This window comes from Camelus bactrianus, chromosome 13 (assembly GCF_048773025.1).
Source record: "Camelus bactrianus isolate YW-2024 breed Bactrian camel chromosome 13, ASM4877302v1, whole genome shotgun sequence".
NCBI classification, from domain to species: domain Eukaryota; kingdom Metazoa; phylum Chordata; class Mammalia; order Artiodactyla; family Camelidae; genus Camelus; species Camelus bactrianus.
In genome coordinates this window covers 37,729,994-37,755,225 of record NC_133551.1, presented here as the reverse complement: position 1 = coordinate 37,755,225, position 25,232 = coordinate 37,729,994, and the positions used below count along the sequence as shown (strand labels likewise).

At 43.1% G+C, this 25,232-nt stretch overlaps 1 protein-coding gene and 1 non-coding gene across 2 annotated transcripts in view; both read right to left on the bottom strand.

The window, feature by feature from the left end:
* Nucleotides 1–25,232, bottom strand: part of DAB1 (DAB adaptor protein 1) — a 403,254-nt gene that overhangs the window by 364,582 nt on the left and 13,440 nt on the right. The gene's annotated exons all lie outside the window — the stretch shown is intronic.
* On the bottom strand, nt 20,029–20,100 carry TRNAA-GGC (transfer RNA alanine (anticodon GGC)). Its single transcript has one exon. It is a non-coding gene; the product is annotated as a tRNA-Ala (tRNA).

Sequence of the window (25,232 nt, the reverse complement as noted above, 5' to 3'; positions counted from 1 at the left end):
TCAGGTGATGCTAGCTACTGCTTTTACTATTTTATTTGTCAATAAGTGACTGTGTGCCAAGAACTTTGCAAAGGTTGAACAGACCATTCAACAAACATTTATTGAACACCTATAAGGTGCTAGACACTGTTCACTATTTCACTTAATCCCACAACACTCTGAAGTAGGTAGTGTATCTCCATCATACAGATATGAGAACTGACACAGAGAAGTTAGTAACAACCAGCTAACAAGTAAAACTGACCCAAAGCTACGAGGCTTTATCTTTCCTTCAGGCTGCTGCAAAAGCTGATCTGGTATCATAAAAATAAGTCACCTAGCCCAGAGTAGGTCCCAAGAAATAGTGGCTACTACCATTAACATAATCATTTATGTTACAGACCTGTTTAGCACCCTGTTTGTCAAATAGCAATCATATACTATCCTTGTACTTTTAACACCTGTGTCTTCACCTCCTGTACATTTTTAAATAAGTGATCGGCATTTTAGATAATTCAGATAAACTGCTTGGCATAAAGCCTGGAACACAGTGATGATGATAATGATAATAATAATAGTAATAACAATAGTGTATTCACTACTCTTATTACTGCATGCCAGCACGAGGGATACAAGGGTGAAACAGCAAAGCTCTCTCTGATCATACCGGGCTAAGTCTAGCAGGGAGACACATAAGCCAGTGCCAAGCAGACTAAGGAACATTTTACAGCAGGAGCTAAGATCTGTATCTGTTGAGAAAAATCAAGGAAGCCTTCACGGAGGAGGCAGCCTTTGGTTTATGACATGCAGGATAAAGAGGAGTTTGTCAAATACACAATTAAGGGGCATTCCCGGCAGAAAGGCTGTGTCTAAATCCTCCTCAAAACCCCAGCCCTAGCACAATATGCTGATCACATTAGATAATCACTGACAATTATGAGTCTCCAATACCTCTTCTAAGCACATGTCTCTCTCCTCTCCCAAAATATTTTTGTTACAGAGACTTTCAGAGAGAGGAGAGTGAGGAGAAAGAAAATCTCTTGGGTAATCTGCTTTTTGTGTAGAAACACAACCTCAAGTTCCTTTATCATTCCCAAAGGGATGCTTCTACGCGACAGGCTAATCACCTGCAAAATCACCGCGAGGAGCTGGCTCTTGGTTACGTACAAGCAGAACGGCACTGACAGCATCTTCACGTGGCTGGTTTTATAACTCAAGAAAGGCTGCTCTGATTTAGCTTATTTTTCCAATTCAAACTTGGAAGATAATGGAACAAACGGATACCAGTACCTGTCAAATGAATGGGAAACAGACATGCAGGAAACAAGCCTTGGGTAGTCAGTCCCAGCTCTGTACATCTAGGCGTGGAGCTAGTGTTATCATTTTGGAGGCCAGAGCATAAAGCATAAGGCTCTGGAGTATTTTTATATAGAAGATGTTCCCCTTACACTACTGACAAGGTGTCAGTGTCTGTAGGTTAGGCACGGCCTTGCATCGCAGGGTTGGACACATCACTCGAGTAGATGGTTTGCTGTGTTCTTGCTTATTCTCTGTATTTTCAGGTCCGGCAAGCATCCCCAACACTGTCCAGCAAAGCTTGTAATGGAAATTTTTTATGCGGAAACCAGTTTCCCCGCTATTTTCTCCCGCACACACCATCTGCCTTGGCTCGCCTGCCATGCACAGAGGCTCCAAAACCCACTGAAATAAATCGGGGGGGGGGGTCTGTGCAACCAATTCTCAAAGAATATGACTCTATAGCTCCTCAGTCCATACCAACCCCTTAATAGTAACGACGGGGCATTACTGCTTTCAACATTTATCTCGGAACTGATGCTATGAAATTCAGTTTTAGCTCACTGCTTTCCCAGGTCTAACGACAGCCCCCGGTCCTGGGATGCCCTGAACCTGAGAGTTTCCGAATCTGGCTCCCAAGATGAGATGCTGAAGGCAGATGCGGCTGCTTCTCGTAGGTCACAGTGAAGCAGCTGCTGGACGACACTTTCATCTGTGTGTACATAAGAACTGAGTGTGTGCTTTGAGGCTGAAGTTTTTAATTCTGTCTCTAAGATATACAGAATGTAATAATACTTTCATCCATTCTCCTTCTCCTGTCTCAGCTGAGAGACACACCCACGCTGCTGCCCGCGTTACCTGAGGATGAGCCAACAGGAGACTCGCTGTGTGAGGCTGGGAGGATGGGCACCAAATCGACACCCTCTCACACAACAGCACGAGGAAACCCAGGGAGAGGGCTGAGCACCCAATCAGAGGCCTGGCTCTGCTTATCACCTACTCTGAGCCACTGGCCAAGTGGCTTCATCTTGCTGAGTCTGTTCCCTCTTTTTTTTTTTTGTTTGTCACTGAAGTATAGGTATTTACAATGTTGTGTTAATTTCTGCTGTACAGCGCAGTGATTCAATTATACATAGATTATTGTTTTTCATATTCATTTTCATTATAGGTTATCACAAGCTATTGAATATAGTTCCCTGCGCTGTACAGGGACCTTGTTGTTGATCTATTTTATATCTAGGAGTTTGTATCTGTTCCCTCTTAATGAGGATGAGTCCTTACCTCTCAAGGTGGATGAGAGGCTCATTCATTCATTCTCTCAACAAATACTTATCAAGTGCTCTATGAGTTGTTTTTACTGTTACCCTAACAAATGACCACAAACTTAGTGGCTTAAAACAATGCAATTTTACTCTGTTCAGTGCTGTGGAAGTCCAACCAAAGTCTCACTGGGCTAAAATCAACTGTCAAGCGGGCTGCATTCCCTTCTGGAGCTCCTAATGGAAAACCCATTTTCTGGCCCTTTCTAGCTTCAAGAGGCCACTGATTCCTTGGCTCGTGCCCCCACCCCCGCCCTCCCCGGAGCCAGCAACGGCAGGCTGAGACCTCTCATGCTGCTCTGTCGCTGGTTCCCTACAACTGGGAAAGTCCTCAGATGTTAAGGACATGTGTGATTAGACTGGGCCCCCCTAGATAATCCAGGATCACTTCTCATCTCAAGGTCCTAACCTTCATCCTTTCCACAGAGTTCTTTTGCCATGTAAGGTGACATATTCTCAGGCCCTGGAGCACGGAAATCTTTGGGGCCAGTGTTCTACACAGCCCACCACACACACACATTCTATACAGCAGTGACCAAAAGGGACATCCCTGCTTGAGGGAGTGAACATGCTAGTGGGTGCAGGCAGACAGTAATCATTTAAAAAGAAGCAAAGTCTTCAGTCTGTTAGAAGGTAGGCGTGCTGTGGGAAAGATAGAAGTAGAAGAAGGTGACGGGGGACAGGAGTGCCAGGCTCGGGGATAGACTGTAGTATTAAAGATGGTGGTAGTATACATCACAGACAGACCCTCTGCCGAGCAGAGGGTGGAATGCACGAAGTTGAGATCACGAGTGCATTGCAGTTACTGGATCATTAATTTTCTAAAATGGAGTTAGACAGAGGGCCTAACACATACTATTTCTTTCTCCCCTTCCAACAGTGATGATTTTCCCATGAAGAACCCTGGTTCAAGTTTGGCCCTCTGATTCATAGGTACCTTGGGGTACCCTGGCCCAGGATGCAGCAAGCTTTGTAGCACAGTGTAGAGTGCGGAGGCCCAGCTCTGCAGTTTACTGCCTGGGAGACCTGGAAACATTACTTTTCCTCTCTGGACCTCAAAGTCTTCCTAGATCGATTGTCACCTGCCTCTGGAACCTCAAGCTATGTGGAAAATACAGAGTAGTACGTGTGATCAAAACAGTGTGGTGATGTCACATAGACAGATCTATAGACCAAAAAAAAAAAAAAAAAAAAAAAATGAGGGGGTAAGGGAGAGGGAGATAACAGAAAGCCCAGAAATCAACCATCGCGTATACAGTCAAATCATTGTGGACAAGCGTGCCAAGACCACTCAATAAGGGAAAAGACATTTTCTTCAACAAACACTGTTGGGAAGACTAGATATCCACAGGCAAAAGAATGAGGTTAGACCCTTACCTTACCCGATACTCAAAAATTATCTCAAAATGGATCAAAGACCTAAAAGTAAAACTTTAAAACTATAAAAACTCTTAGAAGAAAACATAAGGGAAAAGCTTCATGACACTGGATTTGGTAATGGTTTCTTGGATATGACACCAAAAGTACAGGCCATGAAAGAAAAAAACAGGTTTTTTTTTGAGACGGCATTAAAATGTAAAACTTCTGTGTATCAAAGGGCACAACAAACAGAGTAAAACTGCATGGGAGGAAACAGTTACAAAACATATACTGACAAGGAGTTAATACCCAGAATATATTAAGAACTCCTATAACTCAACAACAGCAAAATAAACAGCTGGATTAAAACTGGGCAGAGGACTTCAGACATTTTTTTCCAAAGAAGACACACAAATAGCCAGCAAGCATATGAAAAGATGTTCAACATCACTAATCATGAAAGAAATGCCAATCAAAACCACAATGAGCTATCACCTCACATCCATTAGAATGGCTACTAGCAAAAAAACAAGTATTGGCCTGGATCTAGAGAAACTCGAACCCTTGAGCACTACTGCTGGAAATATAAAATGGTTCTGTTACTAAGTATGGCAAACAAAAAATTAAAAATAAAAATCACCATATTATCCAGTAATTTCGATTCTGGGTAGATATTCAAAAAACTGAAACCAGAGTCTTGAGAGATCTGCACACTCACACTCATCACAGCATTATTCACAATAGCCAAGTGCTGGAAGCAACCCAAGGGTCTAACGATGGATCAATGGATAAGCAAAACATGGCATATACATAGAATGGACTATCATTCAGCCATAAAAAAGAAGGAAACTCTGACATATGCTACAACACAGATGAAACTTGAGGACATTAAGCTAAGTGAAATAAACTAGTCACCAAAAAGCAAACACTGTATGATTCCACTCATATGAGCTATCCAGGGTAGTCAAGTTCATGGAAACGGAAAATAAAATGATGGTTGCCAGGGAATACGGGGTGAAAGAAATAGGGAATTGTTTAATGGACAGAGAGTTTCAGCTTTGCAAGGGAAAAAGTTTTATAGAGACTGGTTGCACAACACTGTGAATAGACAACACTTAAAAAGGTTAGGATGGTCAATTTTACAGCGTGTGTATTTCACCATAATAAAAGATTTTAATTAAAAAAAATGTAAGATCAATAAGGGTGTATGGGTAGGATGTTTGCAAAGGACGTTAGAAACGTAAGCACCGCCCGCAGGCTAGACATGCTCTTTGAGGAGAAGTGATGGGTTACGCAGAAGCACACCCCCACCCCCAGATCTTCCACAATGAACAGCACACAGAATGGGATGTCTGCCCACGGTCCACAGCAGACACAGGACAACAGGAGAAAATCACCTCTGGGTTCATCTGTAACACATTCATTCAACAAACATTTACTTCGCAACCACCATATGCCAGCCCTTGGCCAGGTAAATGAGACACTGCCTATGCCTTCCAGGAGACTCACTGGAATTGAGGAGTCAGTCAAAAACTGGTAATTACTTTTCAAGGTGTGCAGAATCCAGAGGCAAGAGACAGCAGGATGTACTCAGAGAAAGAGTAAATAGTTCAGTAAGGGTGGAATTCAGGCTTCAAGGCAGGAGCTAAGAAGTTACTGGGTTAGAACACAGCACAATTTAACTCCAGCCATATGGCAGTGTTTCCCGTTAAAGATGTCCCCGAAATGGCAAGGCGCCATGGAGACGGCCAATTGGTGCTTCACTCATCGCTGATTTTATTTGGCTTCCAAAGAAATGGATGGTTCACTGAGCACTCCCCTGGGGAGGCATTTACCAGTGTCCTCAGCCTCCTCTGAGACACGTGTTCCGGAGAGTTAAGAGCCAGGGTTAGCATCAGCAACAGTCAAGGTTTTGATCTGAACCGTCTGTCACCCCTTAGCCGTGAGACCTTTGGTGAGTGACTGAACTGCCCAGTGTCTCTACACACAGTGTAACAAGGGACAAAAGAATGGCTCCTACATCCCTGGGCAGGTGTGTGGCTTCAGGGAGGAAATCAGTGCCAAGTGCTTAGCCCATAGCAAGCACTGTGTACATGACATGGTTGGTGTTCATTGATTTCTTCATTCTTTCGCCACTCAAGAGGCACTGTTCCAGACACTGGGGGTTTAAAGCTAAATAAAGCACAGTCATCACTCCTTAAAAAGCCCCCCTCCCCAGGCTAGCGGGTCAAGCAGACACATTATTCATCAGGACAACAGAATCTCAACCTGTTTTCTGTCTCCACCGCTCAGGTCCCTTGAAAGAAGGGTTCTGTCTAGTTTATCTCCATAAGGAGGATGGGACAGAGGTCCTTTCAGTTTTGCTGGAGTCTGCAGGAACTCAGGGACAGGCTTGGAACACTGGTGACAAAAGAACCCAAGAATGACTAGAACCTGCTCTAGGTTCTCTATTCTAGAAGAGAGTCTGTTAGAACTAGAAAGGACCGTGGAGACCGAACGGATCAACTGTCCACTTTGCAGATGGACAAACCGAGGCTCCCCAAACCACAGGTGTCACCTATGGTCAGCTCGGTGGCTGTTCCTGAGACAGTGCACTCTCCCCTCTTCACAGATGCAGCCTCATTTCTCATCAAAACCAACAACCATCTGCTAATTCCCTCCCTTTCTGCTGTCTAAAACCTGAAGCCCGCATAGCACGAACCTGCATAGCAGTCCTGCTTCCTCTTCCTTCAGGAGCAAGTCTGAGGGCTGCCCTTGGATCACCTGGGCTCTATCGCTCCTGGAGACCGGAGAAAATTTCCCAGGGCCCGGCTTGGGGATGGGGGAGGCCCTGGGGGCTAAGCCACGGGGATCTTGGTGGCAGCATGAGCGTGATCAGTCTAACCCTATTTTCTTAAGATACTACCCAGCTCTCCACTTTTCCCCTGCTTTCAGCTTAGCAGCAAGGCTTTGAATTTAGTCAGACAAGGGCTCTTGAGTCTGGCTCCTCCAATGACGGGGTGAGACACCTGGGGCAAGTCACTAAACCTCTCCATGCCTCCGTTACCTTGTGTAGAAAATGGGTTTAATACCACCCACCTTGGTAAGTCATGATGAGGAATGACCAGGACGCTGTGCACAAAGGAGCAGCTTGGGGCTGGGCCAAGGGCAACATCTAAATACCGGCAGCTGAGAAGAGGAAGAGGAGGAGGTGGCTGCAGTGTTAGCAGGCATTACCAGAATTCTGTCTTATCCGGGATGTACAGAGGAAATCCTCACTGGTCCATCCTTGACTTTTGAACTTCATGCCTTTGTACTGAATGATAAAACGTCCTCCTGCCAAATCACGTGTGGTGTGTATGGGTGTGCACACACGTCATCATCTTCATCCCTCTTCTAAACACCCTGGTAACACTGTAAAGCCTCCGGGGAAGCTAAGGACCAGAGACCAAATGCCTGGCACCAGGTCACTCCACTAGGAAAGCAAGAAAACAGATTTGAAAGATGGTGTCTGCAACTAAGCCCACGATCCGTCACCCCGTCCTCTTCCTCACATCACACACAAGATTCTAAACAAAAGCTTCAAAGGTTTACCTGCTGTCCATCTCCAGGTACACCAATTAACTGCTAGAGCCCCCTCCCAACCATGTAGCGAAGCCTGTCTAGCCGTGCCTACATCTTCCCTTCCACCTTTCTCCTTCTGGGACACGTGCTTTCAAAAATGGAATGATCTCCCCTTCGAAGTAAAGAAATCTTGAGGTCCAACGTCTTTCAACAAAGATGTCCCTTCACGTATCCTCCCGAAGTTTGTTAAACAGTCCTGTCCTGAGATGTTGCTTCTCCCCCTGATGAGCCCTGCAGCCCCGATTCACCCGGAACACTTCTATCATCCTCCATGGGCCTTGATCCTTGTGCTAAAATGGTAACAGGTTCTCCTCTGCCCGAGCCCTGCAGGCTTTTGGTATCTCATGCTGTTAGTGCCTCCCGGTCCGCCCGGGTGTTGGCTTGCTTTCCCACAGTGATGTCATCTCCTAGACCTCCTCCAGACTCCTCTGTATCCCTCTTCTTTCTTGGGCCGCCTCTGACTGCCTGCCAGCTCTGTCCCAAGCTCCAGGCACCCTCCCTGTGCCTATGTCTCTCCACCTTCCCCACCTTGTGTCCCACCTACAGTTGGCCAGTCATCTCCATCTGCTTTAAGGCTCTGCTTCCATCTCTCTCTGAAAGCGCCTCTCCCCACACCTTTCTTTCTCCTCTGTGCACTTCCGACAAAGCGCTTTCCGATGTTGACAAGTGAGCCCCGCTTCCTAGACACACAGCTCATTCCCCTCCTGCCTGTCTTCACCTCTTGTTTCTCCCTCATTACTTTATCACGTTCCTTCTCTGTGACCCTAAATCTCTCATCTCCACCGAATACCACTCCTGCTCACAATTTCTCTTACCCATCCTGAAGACACAACGACACTATTTCAAAACGTGTTATCGGCTCTGCATGGCCTCCTTTTTCCATCAGGGCCCTTGAAGCTGTTCCAGCTGGGCCATTCTTTTTAGAAACATGTTCAAAGACATTCTCTTCTCTACCGCAAAGGTGACAGTCAATTCATGCCTCAACCCTTCATCTTATTTTAAAGAGGAGACATGGTTGGAACCGTGTTTTGTGCACCCCTAAACACACACATCCTCTACCCGCCATTCCTGTTGTCACTATCTTGGCTCTGGTCCTAATTATTTCTCTCCTACACCCCTAAGCCACATCTCTGACTTACTTCTTGTCAATTTCCATCTGCCTTTCACACCTCTTTCCCTAGACTGATTCCAAATAGGAAATTGGATCAATTAATTCCCCAGATTACAAGGCTCCACTGGTTTTCCATGATGTTCAACAGAGTCTAAACTCTCCAGCATGGAATGCAAGGCATTCCAATCCTTCTTCTCACCACCATCCAAGCTCACTGGAGACAGTAACATGGGACCACTTTGCACATATGTGGGTGCAACCAGGGGAAACATATCATGGTAGTTCATGCTGCTATGCCTCTAATATGATGTTCTTGTGTTGGGAATGCCCATTCCACCTCATTTTCGATAGAGAGATAGACAGATAAACTCCTATTATATTTTTTTTAATTTTGAAAAAACTTTATTGTGGTATAATCTCTGTACAGTAAACCACATATTTCAGAAGGACAATTTGATGAATTTTGATAGATGTCTACACAATGAGACCACCACCACAATCAAGATACCTAACATTTCCATCACTCCCCCAGAGGTGCAAATTTCGAATTCCCAATTTATCCCTTCCCATCCTGTTTACCCTCTGGTAACCAGAAGTTTGTTCTCTATGTCTGTGAGTCTATTTCTGTTTTGTAAATAAATTCCTTTGTGTCTTTTTTTTAGATTCCACACACGAGTGATATGGCATTTTTCTTTCTCTTTCTGGCTTACGTCACTTAGAATGGCAATCTCCAGGTCCACCCATGTTGCTGCTGCAAATGGCATTATTTTATTCTTTTTATGTCTGAGTAGTAGAAAAATATAATTTGAAAATATACATGCACCCCATTTTTCATAGCAGCACTATTTACAATAGCCAAGATGTGGAAACAGCCTAAATGTCCATCGACAGATGATTGGATACAGAAATTGTGGTATACATACACACACACACACACACATATATATACATACACATATATACATACATACATACTATTCAGCCTATCAATTTTTATCTTTGATACCATTATCCTTCTAGCCTAGAGTCAATAAAAAAAAGAGGAGGAACAGATGGGGGGAGAGACAACCTAAGGAGGGAGAGAGCCAACAACTGCAGACTACTCAGGTAATTTCTTGACCAATAGATAATTTCTAACCCTGTACCAATTATAACTAAATTGTTCATCAAACGAAGTGTAAGGCAGGTAACAAGCCCTATACGTCCCTTGATAGTCAACTGGCTACCCAGTTGTCCTAACATAAACCAGCATGATAACAACAACAATAAAAATAGTAACTAATATATCACACTCCAGAAAAGTTCTGTGTTCTTTACAAACATTAACTCAGTTATGCCTCAGTAGGTGGTGAGAAGACACAAACATGTTCATTAATCTGCTCAAAGCCATACAGCTTTTAGTGGAGGGTCAGCGAGCAAACCCCAAGGCCAGTGCTCTCACCTTCTACAGCAACACTGCGTCTGCAGTCTGGTATTTTAAGTAGTACTATGAACACATGCCACACCTTCTTCAGTAAGTCCTCAGCATCTCACATGCTTATGATCTTCCTCACAGACAACGAAGGCTTTGGCCCTGCACGGCCCTCTTAAATAGACCAGAACACTCTTTCAGAAGCCTGTCACAGTGAAAAGGATAGAGTTTGAATCAGAAGGCCTGATGGGATTCAAGCTCTACCTCTGTTCGTCAGTAGTTCTGTGCCCTTAAGGCAAATCACTTAACTCGGTCCTCAATTTCTGCCCGTAATGGAGATATTAACACCTACCCCCACAGGGATGCTCCAAAGTACAAAAGAGATAAAAATACATTGCAAAGGTACTCATCTTAATTCTAGCAGTTCTCGTCAGACACCAAAATAACCATTTTTATTGTCCTGATTTGAACAGCACCTGGAGCTCCTTAATTCCTGGACACCGAAACACTGTGGGCAAGTGCCCCGAGTTTATCCCCGTGGTGTAAATAATCAGAGCCCTGGCATGTAACCCTTTTCTGGACGGTAAGCCTTATCCTGTAGAAAGCCTCTTCTCCTTTCAAGTCTTACCCTGAAAGGGGCCTGCGGAGATGATTTCAGCTTCCCCCCAAGAATGAGATAAGGAGAAATCAAGGAGAAAGAGAAAGCCAGCTTTGGTCTTATTCATTTCATTTTTCAACCTATTGTGACCTCCATAATTTTTATTCCATTTTTTGCTATTTTCCCTCTTCTCCCAACTTCTTGTTCATAAACTTGACCAGGCTTACCATGGTCCTAGCTAGTGCTGTGGAGGAAATCTGCCTTCAGGATGTCCAAACTCCCAGCCTCCCTCCTCCAGCTGTGGCTAGTTTTCCTTCCATGTCTCCGTGCCCTTAGCTCACATAACCATCTCCACGGCATCCTTCTAACCTCTAAGGACCCACAGGACCACTTCCTGTGAATAGTTCAAGTCCTTCAGCCATGCTCCCGGTGACCATGCTTTTCCTCCAGCTCTGCAGGAGAAAAACCAGTCGATCCTGACCCCAGCCAGCCTGTGACAGAGCTGGGATCTGAAGCTAGGTTCCCTGCCCACAACCAAAGCTCATTCCAAAACAATACACTAGCTCATTCATTCACCAATGTTTAACAGACCAGTATTACGGGGATACTCTGAGAGGCAAGAGGGATACAGAATATACTCAGAGACGTATGAACAAAGAAGAGGCTGCAACAGAGGCATCTGTTACTTCAGCACATATTTTGCTGAAAGGATGCAGCGCTAATGAATAGTAACGCACAGGTGTTTATTGCAGAATCTATCATACGGAAGATAATCAAAAGGCACAATCAAGTCATGTTGTTAGCGGCTGCATCGCCAAGATCTAGCTCCCTGCTTGGCATATGGGAGGCATACTAAAAATACCAATTAATTAATGCTTCCATGTACTTAGTTAAGCTTGAATCTCTAAGAGCATGGGTCCTAAGTGTTTCGTGGTTCATTCATTTACTTAACAACCAACATTGACTGAACATTTACTATGTTGGGAAACAGTTCGTGACCCCAGAGATGTCTTGACACTATCAGGTAAAAATAACTTCATATAAGACACGTGAAGCCTTAATCTATTAGTGCATTCTGCACAGGCAGATGAATAAACATGCATGCGTACGCACAGAGGACGCAACTTTATGTTGCTGGAAAATTGCATTTTTAAAGTGAAACACAGCCAGAAATAACTCTGATCATAATTCTTATCGTTTGCTTCTCCTCCATGAGTTTAGTTTTTGGATCAGGCTCTTGGAACAAAAAGAAGGGAGGAATTCACTCTGCACAGAGGAGTTTGAGAAAACAGAGGAGGAGATATTTTGCAAGTAGTGAAGAAGGTGCAGAAGGCAGGGAGAATGGACTTCCTTTACAGGGAACCACATTTCCAAACCCTGATGTCTGAGAGGGTCTGGCATGTGCCCGAAACAGCCAGAAGTTTGGCGTGGTTCAAGAAAAACCTGCATGTGCGCCTGAGAAGATGAAGATGAAGCCAGCAGGGCATTTGTGAAGTCCAGGGAGCGCTGCGCTATCTGTAAACCAGGGAGACTGGCTTTTACCAACATTCCCCGAGACAGTATGCTGTTGGGGGAAGGGTGATGTCCCCCCCGGGCTGTACATTCAAGACTGCCCTCTTCCTCCCGCCCACATGACCTCCAGCAGGCTAACTCCTCAGCCTCAGCTTCGTAGGCAACATTCAGATAATAATAATAGTGCCTAAACTCACAGGGTTGTTCTGACAACTAAATGAGCATTTAGAGTTTAATTTTTTTTTAATTGAAGTATAGTTGATTTACAATGTTGTGTTTGTTTCTGGTGTACAGAATAATGATTAAATTATACATATTATATATATATATATATATATATATATATATTCTTTTTCATCGTAGGCTATTACAAGGTATTAAATATAGTTCCCCATGCTAAACAGTAGGTCCCTGTTGTTTATCTGTTATATATAGTAGTGTATATATGTTAATTCCAAACTCCTAATTTATCCCACCTGCCTTCCCCTTTTGGTCACCGTAAGTTTGTTTTCTATGCCTGTGAACAATTAGAATGATGCCTGATCCCTGGGTATTAACAGTGATGATCCATCTATAGCAAAGCCATCACTGCCAGCGATTCACTGAAAGGATTCTTCGTTCTCTCAAAGCTCCACTTCAGCGTAAGGATGTGATTCAGCCAAGCATTTCGGAAACTGCCGGTAACTGGTGTTTCTACTGATGATCAAAGAGATAGACCAGGGGTCAGCAAACTCCGGCCTGTGGGCCAAATCTGGCTTGCTGCCTGTTTTTGTAGGTTTTATTGGAGCACATTCATTCATGTATTGTCCACGGCTACTTTTGAGCTTGTAGCTTGTGGCATCGTTGAGTAGTTGCGACAAAGACCACATGGCCTGCCAGGCCGAAAATACTTACTATCTGGTTCTTTTCAGAAAAACTTTGTTGGCCCCTGAGAGAGACGACAATGATACACAAAGAGATGACATACATATATACATGCATATGAGAGAGAAACATACACATGGATCCAGAATCCAGGACCTTGATTCAAGAATTTGCTCCTTATCCTTTCCTGCCTTGGCTGTTAGCTTAACGAGCAGTTCTCAGTGTCCCACCATCTTGTGATTTGCTTATATGAGTAGGCTTAGCTGTCAGCCTCTATCACACGTGGTGCAGAGAGAGAAGAAAATTGAGACCACTGCCTTAGATCTTACCAGATTACTGAAGCCAACCCAGGTAGGGCTTTATTCAAAGCAATCATTTCATTTACACAGGTTGAATTACTTTCCCCTTTTCCTATCAGACCAACGTCAGACCCAATGGGCGTTCTGCTGCAAAGACAAACTGCTGAAGGCAGCGAGCTTCGCAAACCCATGGAAACACACAGTTACATGAGCCTCTAGTCTCTAAGTACAAAAACAGCCTTTGTGGTGGTCTGAAATACAAGAGATCTCAATTGCTGTTTACTGAACCTTAAACCTTGACAAAACAGGTTACTTTCAGGTCCTGAACTAGCTTCAGACTTACCCTTTTCTTAAGGAACTACAAAAGAGACTGAGCTGTGTGCACCACGTCCCTTTGTTATATTAGAATTAGGGATTAGAGCAGAAGGAAATGCTTTACAATGAACCTTCCCTGCAGATGCCCCCGGAAAACAGCAGTGGACTATGCGTGTCAAGAGGAGTACGTTCAGAAATGGTTCCTGTGGACACTATATAAACAGGTGTTCTGTACGAACAGGGAGGGGTTCCATGTGCATTTAAAAGCTCAAAACATGGAGTTTCAGAATGCTGGACATACTTCTTTCCAGCAGGACTCCTCCGAGTCTTTAACTTGTCCATTATCAGTCTCCAAGAGGGAGAAAGCATGCAGTTTCCCAAACTTATTTGATCAAAGAAAGCCTTTAAGGGTCTGATTTTTCTTAGAACGTGGCTTAGGAAATGTGGTCTTTCGATTAAGAAAAAGTTTCCTGAGAGATGAGACCTACTTTTATGTAATCTCTTAGAAAGCATCTGCTCATTAAAAATTGGTTTACTGGTTTTGGGTTTTTGGTTTTTTGTTTTTTTGTTTTTTGTTTTTTGCCATTCTGCCTGTTAAAGGAGCAAACAATTACAAACATACATGTCAACCCTATGTTATCACTCGGCACCCAGAGAGACAAGTGTTCTGGAGGCAGGCTTTGCAAACCTCAGCCTTAGGCACTGGCTCTAAGCTATCAAGGTGGATGTCACATATCGTGGGTAACTTACAGAAGGAATAAACGTCCCTCGAGCCACTACTGCAAGTCAAGAGCTGCGTGACACATGACGTTGCATTTAATCTGCAGAACAACCCTGCAATGCAAATATTTAGTATTCCCATTTTGCAGAGAAGGAAATGAGAGGCCAGAAAGTAACCTTCCTAACTACGTAACAACCAGCCTTGAACCCACGTCCGTCTGGTTCTCTGGTTCGAGCTGTACTGGGGTCTCAACACCACAGAGTCATCCAAGCACTTACGCAGTGCAGTCCAAGAGAACGCTCTGTGGTGATGGAAGCAATCACAGCCTCTGTGCCACCTGCTTGCCCTACTAAGGTAGCCACTGGCCGCATGAGTGGACTGAGCACTAGAAATGTGGCTAGTGTGACTGAGGAACTGGATTTTCTCTTTTCTTTTAATGAATTTACACTTAAATAGCTGCAGGTCTTCCCCTGGCTACCGCACTCAAGAGTGTAGCCCTATCTACCATTCCTTTCTTAAGTACCGAGGCTCTCTGACTCAATTTTCAGAAACACTAAGTTTGTTATCAGCCTCTGGTTTTACCTTATACCCCTAAATCAGGAGCCAACAGATCCTGGACAGCCAAGGACAGGGGTCAGAAGGTGTGGGGGAGAGGACTGGCAAATAGAATAGAGAAAAAATGTGAAAGTAGAAAATATGGGTACGACAGAACACAAGATAAAGGAAGATACGGGCCAGGGACATTCTTTGTCAGGCCAAACCACCTGAAGCATGTGAATAAGCCAGGAGGGAGGCCAGGCAAATAACACAGCAAGAACAATGCGCCCTGAGGTCTGGGGTAACTTGGAAAATGTCCAGTGCACTTGAGTGGGCTCTCAGACACCATCTTCTGCTTCCCTCATTCTATTTGGCGTCACTGAAGCACAAGAAAAGTTTGGACACTCAAAATGCTAGACGCAGGTTTGGGAAAAGTCCATGTAAACTAGCATCTCCATGCCGATCAAGCCCGGTGAGTGAAGCAGAACCATGTCATGAAGCAGTTTCAGGGGTCAGGTGCCAGGTTTTCTGGGGCCCTCGGGGAAGTTGTACTTTTTTCCAACTCTTGCTAACCTTTGACATAAATCATAGATTCTATATTTGGGGGGAAAAAGCAGCTTTCATTGTTACATTTTGTATCTTGATCATCTGAATGGTGGATAGCAAAACGAACAGTTGGTTGCTCTGTCTGACTTTACGTTTTTAACAATGTGTCGTCAGGGACACCACGCCGACCACAGAAACACAAGCCAGCACTGAGCTGCCGAACATGAGCTTTGAAATCACACCGTCTGGTTCAAACACTGGTTCTGCCACTTCATGGCTGTGTGACCTTGACTGTGTACTAGTTCTTAACCTCGCTATGCCTCAGTCACTTCATCAACAAAATGGGGACAAAAATGGAATCTGACTCGTAGGGCAAACACTTGTTAGTCGGTGTGTTAGTTGTGTTAGTGCTCATCAGTGCTGTTAGCTAGGACCTAGCTCCTCTAACTCCCTGAACAAGCCACTTGTCCACACCAAGCAAGCAGGGCTGTTAATCTACATAATGACAGTAACAATCTTTCCCCTATACGTGTGTATCTTGATTACAGTGTTCACTTGAGATTATGTAAGTAAACTTGCTTTAAAGGTGAAGCAACATAACATTTAGTTCATCATTTTTTTGGTCATTTTCTCTGATCCAACTTTTTTTTTTTTTTTAGTTTGTATGTATATATTTTTATTGAAGTATAGTCCATTTACAATGTTGTGTCAGTTTCTGGTGTACAGCACAATGCCCCAGTCATATATGAACATACATATATTCATGTTCAAATTCTTTTTCACCATAAGTTACTACAAGATATTGAATATAGTTCCCTGTGCTATATTGTATGAACTTATTGTTTATCTATTATATATATAATAGACAAACATATATATATATTAGTTAGTATCTGCAAATCTTGAACTCCCAGTTTATCCCTTCCCACCACCAATAACAGTTTATCTTATATTAACACACTAAATTTTTTCTGGGGTCAAGAAGGACTGTTTATTCAACAGAAATCATAAAATGTTAAAATTAGAAGGATCCAGAAATCCTTTTTTGCAATTTTTGCATTTCCCCTATCCAATATATGGCAGTCTTCTACAGTACCCTATTCCCTCAATTTTTTCAGCCTACAAAATTTGGGACAGGGAGCAAGGACATTATTGTATATAAACCATTCCGTACTTAAGACAATTCCTTGAGTCAAAACTTGCTTTTTCTAACCTCCACTTCTTTGATGGTCAACAGAAAAACTCCAGTTCCCCTTCTACACAGCAGTTTTTCAAATATTTAAAGATAGTGATTATGCTCCGCACTTCCCCCATACACCTATCCCTGCCAACAAATGAATGCATGTTTCAAAGTACAAATCCTCTGGTTACTTCTCTAACTTTTCTAATTCTTTGAGGAACTTTGGGGGGGGGCATTCAACAGTCTTCCTCCAGACACACTCTGATTAGATCGATTCCCATTCCACTCGCGTTTACCTAACCTAGCACATCCTGTGCCAGTGCTGGGCTCTGGGAAAAGGAGTCAAGACTGGAAGACACCCAGTCACATTCATAGAGTCATCGCCTGGTATGGGAGGCAGATGTGTCTCATTTACTTACTTGAACTTCCGACTGGCCCACCAGAGAACAGAGACAGGAATCCACAATCAGCTTCTTCGGGTACAAAATACTTCTTTCTACTCATCTACCCCAAGAGCGATCAGGCATCTCAAGTAGCCTCTTGGTGACAGGTACTTACTGAAATCAATTCCACGTCCCCCTTCTCCTTAAGGACAGCTGGACAGCCACTGCATTTTATTTTGCTCTTAATATTAATGCTTTGCGCCTAAGTGCAAGACATTGCATTGAGCGCTTTCAGATCTTACCTTGTTTGACTCAATCAACCCTTCTCATGTCTGAGCATCTGGCTTCAGCTTGTTACGCTGGCCCTGTGGCCTCTGTATCATCCACCAGTCAGACGGTGTATTTGGTCCACTTTCTCCCAATCCTTGAGGAAGCTGTTCACACTAAAAATGACTTCCACGTGACTGCCTCCATTTACCAGAGACACTGGGGATCTGAGGTTTTCCATTCATTCCCTGAGTCATCATTATGGAGGGCTCTCTTTGAGCAAGGCCCAGAGGCAGGGGAGAAGATTATAAAGAGACAGAGACACAGTCATTGCACTTGGGACACATGAGTCTAACAGAGGCGACTGCCATGTACAGGAACGACTAGAACATGGGGCTGAATGCTGGTGCCATGAAGCATAATCAGGAGGGCCATTCCTTCTGAATGAGAGGACCTAGGAAGGCCTGCCAGAGGGGAGGGCAATGAACTGGGGCTTTGATGGATAAGGAGGAGTTCAGCAGGGGAGGAGTTCAGCAGGCAGTGGTGGGGAAAGAGATGACAGAAATTGGTAGGACATGGGTTTTTAAATGATGCAAGTGACAGAACTGTTTTTTGTTTGTTTGTTTTGGAATGTTGTTCTCCTTTCTGGAAACCTTCCTGAAAAATAGTCAGTATGGTAATTGTCATCTCACAAACTTCTCAACCACAAGTGGTCCATTCCACTCCCAACCTGTGATTTGGGAGTTTATAATAAAATTTATTTCTATCTTAAAATGCAAAGCAAAAACATTCAAGCTTACAGGTCAAAAGCAAACTCTTCTAGCTTCTGTTTCACAACTCTAATGTCTTACCAACATATATGCTTGCTACTGTCAGGAAGGCAGGAGATGCTGGCTCCAGGCCTGGGGACCGGCCACACTGAGGCCTTTCAAGGCTTCCTGGGTGCTGACCCCACCCCACGGGGTGCCCAATTACATCTCATTTTCTGTGTGGCCTTTTACTTCCTTTGAACACTGACTTGAAGGTTGGATTTTAGTTTTGAATGTGCTCATCCAACACTGAAGTCCTTCATCCCGGGAAATGCTGTCCGACTCCTAGTGGGGCTTTTGTATCTAAACAGGCTTCTTCACAGTTCTTCCCTCTGATTCTCTAGTTTAAGCTTGAAATGATTAAAGACGTTAGCAGGGGCCGGAGTTGAGGAATCTTTCTCCTCCTTCTTTTCTACTGGGATTATCAACTCGCCATAAACCTCATTCTAGCCACACAGAACCCAAAAGGCAATGCAATTAAGAGCGACTGGTTTGTACTGCAAGGTTCTTTCTCCTTTGTGGAGGATGCAGAGAGATTTGCAGACAGGGGCTGTTATCTTATCCTTCTTTGTTTTCTTAGCACTGGGAATAGCACCAGGCACATAGCAGGTGCTTAATATTAATAAATGCTGAATAAGAGAATAACATGATAAATGGATGGATGGCACAGTTTCCTGCTCTCCAAATGGGACTGTCCTAATTAAATAACATTTTAATATTAATTCAAGCCTGAAATTCTAGCCTTCTATCATTCTGTGAAATAAATCAGGACACTGACAGGCATATTTACTTGGATAATATGCATATGCTTTAGAAGGTAGGCAAGTGGGAGAATCCCAGTAGCCTACAGAGTACATCTGATACAAAAGCCTCTCACCAGCTCGCTGGTCTAGCAAGCACAGCGCTAAGTCCCAGAATCCTAGCTATGGATCCAGAATGTTAAAGGCACAATGTCCCCATTTTACAGATAAGAAAAGTGAGGCTGACAATCTACCCTACACAGAAAAGATAAACAACAAGGTCCTACTGTAAAGCACAGGGAACTATATTCAATGTCTTATAATAATCTACAGTGAAAAAGAATATGAAAACAAATATATATATGTATGACTGAACTATTATGCTGTACGCTAGAAATTGACACTTTGTAAGCTGACTATACTTCAATAAAAAAAAGAATATATATATGTAAAACTGAATCACTATGCTGTACACCAGAAACTAACACAATATTGTAAATCAACTACACTTCAATAAAAAAAGGAAAAGGAAAAGTGAGACTGAGAGAAGTAACTTGCCCAAGGTCACCTAGCTAGTAAGCTGCATGGCTTGGACCGAATTTACCGTTGCTTCCCCATGAAAACTGATCATTGATCAAGGTAGAAAAATAATGCGTACCAGCTCCAGCATAATAGACCTAATGGACTCAATTAACTCCAAGGTTCCTGCCTCACCATGAAGACCCAGCAAGTCTAAGGCGTCAGGAGCCAGAGTTGATGTGAAAAAAATAACTGCTCTAAAGCGGACAGTGCCGAATTATAACAACCTTTCCTACTTACCTGCCCAGTCCTTGGGGTACTTGCTGACCAACCCCGCCCCCGTGGCTGCCTTTGCTTAGCACTCACTGGATGAGTAGCTTCCAAAGGATTCGGTGAGAAGAGAGCCCTTGGAATTAGCATTTAAATTTCTTTGAAATTTAAAATAGCACTAGTGTTGGACAGCTCCAAGGGCCCATCCCCAGGAGAGCTCACCTCCCTGCAGGGACCGCTGGAGATCTGAAACACCCCCTCTGACTGTCTGCAAGTCTGTGCAAGAAATGAACAGGGGATTGGTACTGGAGCATTTACTTTTCAGGTTGGGCTTTTTTTAAGGCTGTTATTTCTTTAATTTCTAATTTTTTCTTCATTCTTTTCCCTTAACGGAGGCACTGGGGATTGAACCCAGGACCTCGTGCATGCCAAGCATGAGCTCTACCCCTAAGCTATACCTCCCACCCTCTTCAGGTTAGTTTTTAAAGCCTGATGTGAAGAGAATGAAAAAAAAAAAATAGTAGGTTTTCAGTCTGCAGAGCTATTCCTATCGGAACATCCCACCCCCATCCCACCACCCCCTGCACCTAAAATGGTGCTTGGCACACAACAGGCGTTATCTTTCAAGTGGCTGAATGAACAAAAAGTAATGTAAGATCACCTGACCTACCCATGGACTTCCCAGCTGGAAGGAGCAAACCAGAAGTTCTGTCCACAAACATGGTCAACTTACACGTGACTCTGTACAAAACAAGGTGATTGAGGTACTTCAGGTCAATATCAATCTTAAAAAAAAAAAAAAAAAAGCCATAGAGAGTATTTTTCTCATTGTCTCTGGTTACCAGTCACCTCTTATACTGGTCCACAGAGACCTCCTGAGGGTGGGCCCTAAATTATCTCATGCAGCCTGGGCTGTTCATTGAGACACTGCTCACATGAAGCCACTGCATATTACCATTTAGCAACGCCGAGGAGAGAGAGGCAATCATTGCTCGTGCCTATCTAGACACATTACACAATTCATACACGGTGCAATCATGAAATGGGATTTATTCAGTCTCAGGCACTGACGTTGATGTGGCTCAAACCTAATTTTCTAGAGGACGGCACAATTCTCATTGATTTGGGGAGATGTATTCACATTGTCTCGCTGTGCAGACTCGCGGCCCCCAGAGTCCATGCAAAAACAATCTTGAGACATCAAACCCCAGTGAGGGCGGTGGGAGCTCTCTTTTCTTTCTTAAAAGCACAGGAATGAACTTACTGCCAAAAAGGCCACATTCTGACATGATGGGAAATAACATAGCAGGGCGCCCACCATAAGGCGCTGAATAATCGGAAATGTACAAAAGGATTCCGTTATGTGCATGAAATGATTTACCTCTTCATTCAACTGCAAAAATTTGGCATTTCATAATACATTAAAAAGAAATCTCCCTGAGAAACTACTGAATTTACTTTACGTGGCGTAAGTACCTAAGTAATTTCGCAACCATCGAGTCCCTCGCCTTTTCAGACACATCTGTATTTGCATTTGTTTTCATCTTTCCCTGTAAGGTCTCTGAAATACAGCTGCACAATATTTATCGACTGTCTCATTGCAAAATACTTTGCAAAATACTTTCCATAACCGAGAAGGCATCTGCCCTCATGGAGCTCACAGCCTCGTGGGGAAGACAAGGTGCATAAAGATGCCCGCTCTGATATACAATCTCACATGTTAAAAATACAGTAAGAACAGAGAAGGACAGAGTCTTGGTCAAGAGAAACTGGGAAAGCTTACGAGAGAGAAGACTGTTGCATATAACCTTGAACTATAATACTAGTCGTTAGGTATTATGGCACATGAACAAAATTCAGGATGCCTAAAATCAAAGGGGTACAGTGGGCAGGCATCTTAGAAATGGGTCATCCAAAGCCTCCTTTCCTTCTCAGCTGAGAGGATGTAGGTCCAGAGGAGCCAAGTAAGCAGCGCCAGGACACCAGATCATCTAACTGACCCGATAACATAACCCACGTGCTCCATCCCGTCCCAGGACGCCTCTGCTACACAGCCCGTGAGTGCTTCATTACTTTTACCTGCACAGGTAACTCAATTCAGCACAGGTTAACTCAGCAGAGGTGCACACAGGGTTTCACTGAGACTGGGCTCCATGCTTTCAGTCCCTTCTGCATATAGAGAGCTTACCTGTGATTCTACCTGGAATAAAAGAGCACTAAAAAAAAAAGTGAGATATGTTCTTGACACTGCCCATATCTTTATACAATAATGACTGACTAATTAAAAGCTGATAATATATTACGGTGACACAATATCTGGATTGAGGTCCCTACCACCACTCTTGCCACAATGAAAATGAAGTAAAAATATATAGACAGATAAAGAGAAGACTCCTAATTTCACGGTACAGTAGATGTTAGGACAAGAAATGAACTTCTACCTATGAGGTCAATCCCATCTCACAGGCAGGGAATATTAATTTACTGATACTCTTTATGCTGAAGAGTTAAAGGAAAATTGGTATGAATGGTGCAACAAAATTTCAACCTCTCTGATGAGGCTGAGCACGAGCAGTAAAAAGGAAACAATTCTGGTCACTGTATTTTATTACATAATAATAGGCTGAATCAGAAAATTGGAGTATTAATCAAATATTTTCTACCTAGACTTTGCTGATAAAGTAAATAGCTTCATGCTTTTATGAAGATCTGGTATGTTACAGTCACGTTTAAGGGCAGTGAGTTCCTTTTTGTAATTACTAATAGAGATGGTTTAATTACATCCATAAGTCCCAAGATACTGCTGCAATACACCAGCTGGGGGTTGAAGTGCCCACTCTCTACCAGATTCCTAGATTATATGGAGTCTGACATGCAAATCCCATCAGCTCTGAATCAGATACTTCTAGGAAGGGGCTTAGGCAATAAATCTTTTGCCTTATTCATAAAGAAAAATAATCACAATAGATGCATCAATTTACTTACCTTGTTAACTCTCTGGGGCATAGTTACCTACTTCCTAGAGAGGAAAAATTAACTTGTGAGCATACTGTTATAAACACAGGCAGAGAAAGACCAGAGAGAATCCAAACATCCCAACGCTTGCATAATTGGAAGACACATCCAAGAACCCTCTGTCGATAGGGAATGGTCCCATTAAATGATAGAAGCCTGCTATGTGAATTGACAGCAATTCACAGGACAGAAAATCTTCCCTATTTCCCAACGAACTGGCTTCCCTAAGAAGAAAACTGGAGGAACAAAAAATGCTTCAAAGATACAGTGCAGTGAGCATCCACCGTGTAGCACGTGCCTGCCTGCATTTCCCACCCTGATTTTCCTTTGAGGGGAAAGGAATCATCCTCTTATCCCAATGGCACAAGTCTATACAGTCTGGTGGGGCTAATCTCACCCTCTGGCTCCATGGGTGGGCCTCAGCCCAGCACCAGCCAATGGGCAGAAATTCTGCCTCCAACCCTGATCAGAGACTGATTCAGAATCGGAACAAGTCCACTGAGAGACAGCCCTAGGCCATTCAGTGACTCAACTGGGGAAAAGCTTTCTTCCCTTCTGCCAGGGCTGCTAAGCTGGCAGGACATGAGCCTGGATGCTGGTGGCCGTCTTTGCCACTGCTTGGGCACAGCCTTCTAGCAAGGCCAACACAGAGCACAAAGCTGGCGTGTGGAGACAGAGCTGACTGGGCCCTCGGCTCTAACCACACCTGCAGCCAGACTACACCTACCCTTAGTGACGTGAGCAGAGAAGTTCCCTTTTAGACTGAAGTCACGCTAAGCCATATTCTTGTCACTGGCAACCTGAAGAGCCTCCACAGAGCCAACATCTTCAACTCAGACTCCTAACTTCACATGGCAGCAGGCATGTGAGGCATCATCTACCAACCCTCTGTTCAAATAAAATAGAAATACACAGAAAGGGAAGATTATCTTGAAACTGTACCAGAAAGTACAAGAAATGGCGAGAGGAAAAAGCTAAATGTTCAATGGATATACCTGTATGAAAAACCAATCCCAGCTTAAGTCCACTCTACATTTTGAACCAGAATAGTTTAAGCCCACACTGTCTATTATGGCAGCCACCAGCCATAGAAGATTAAACTAAAATTAGAATATGTTAAAAAAAATTTTTTAATTCAGTTTCTCAGTCACACTAGCTACATTTCAAATGCTCAGTAGCCACATATGCTTTGTGGCTACTATACCGGACACCACAGAGACCACCTCCTTCATCACTAAAAGTTCCCATGGAGAATGCTGGCATTCTACTGCCATTTCCAGATGTGGGATGCAATGGAGCTGCCACAAAAAAATTCATGAATGAAGATATTCATCAAAGAATTATTTATAACAAAAAAGAATGAGCAACCACTTACACATACAAGGGGAAATGCTAAATGTTGATACAAGCATGTTAATGAACTTAAAAAGGACATTTAGAGAGTTTTTCTTTAAAGAGATACGGGAACATCAGCTTTTTTAACAGAGTTTTGACAACTATTTTCAATGAACTCCACAAGACAAAATGTTTATAGCAAAAAGAATAGGTATTTATACAATGGAATAATACTCAGCCATAAAAAATTTAAAAAATAATGCCGTTTGAAGCAACATGGATGGACCTGGAGAACATCATTCTAAGTAAGCCAGAACAAGAAAGAAAAAGACATAGGATATCGCTTATATGTGGAATATGGAAAAAAAAAAGAAAAAAAAAAAGAGGACCTAATTAATTCATCTACAGAACAGAAACAGACTTGTAGACATAGTAAACAATCTTACGGTTACTGGGGGAAAGGGGGTGGGAAGGGATAAATTTGGAATTTGCACATATTAGCCACTACATATAAAAACAGATTTCTTCTGTATAGCACAGGGAATATATTCAATATGTGTAATAACCTTTAATGAAAAAGAACATGAAGAAAAATATATGTGTGTGTGTGTGTATGTATATATATACACACATGGCTGGGATATTGTGCTGTACACCAGAAATTGACAGTATGCATTATCTGGTTTAATAAGCAACATTATCAGAGAAAATAGATATTATTTTTATTTCTATTTCACAGATGAGAAAAATAAGACATGCCAAGATTAAATACATAGAGGCACCTGGACTAAAACTCACGTTGCTCTGACCTCAGCTCAGAACCTCTTTATCTCTACAATTCGGAACATTAACAGTGATTGCCCCTGGGTAGAAAAATGATAAGTGACTTCTTTTCTCTTTTACATGTTTTTGTGTTTTCCAAATTCAATAAACGGGTTGTTTCTTTGCAACAAACAAATGCTGAAACATTCATGAAATCTGACTACAGTCACTATCTGGTTAAAAGGAGACTGACTGCTGGATGCAGTGGATGCTCGCTGAAAACGGGTTAATTATGAACACCAGGAGCTTTCATATTCTCCTGAAGCTTCGGTTCAAATCTAATTTCTCAAAGTATATTGCGAGACGCTAATGAAAACCCAAAGAGACACAGGCATTGAGGAGACGTATAGCCAATGAATTTTCTGTTGTTTGTGTAGTGAACAACTTTTTTATATCCTAGCATTTTTATGCCGGCTATGAAA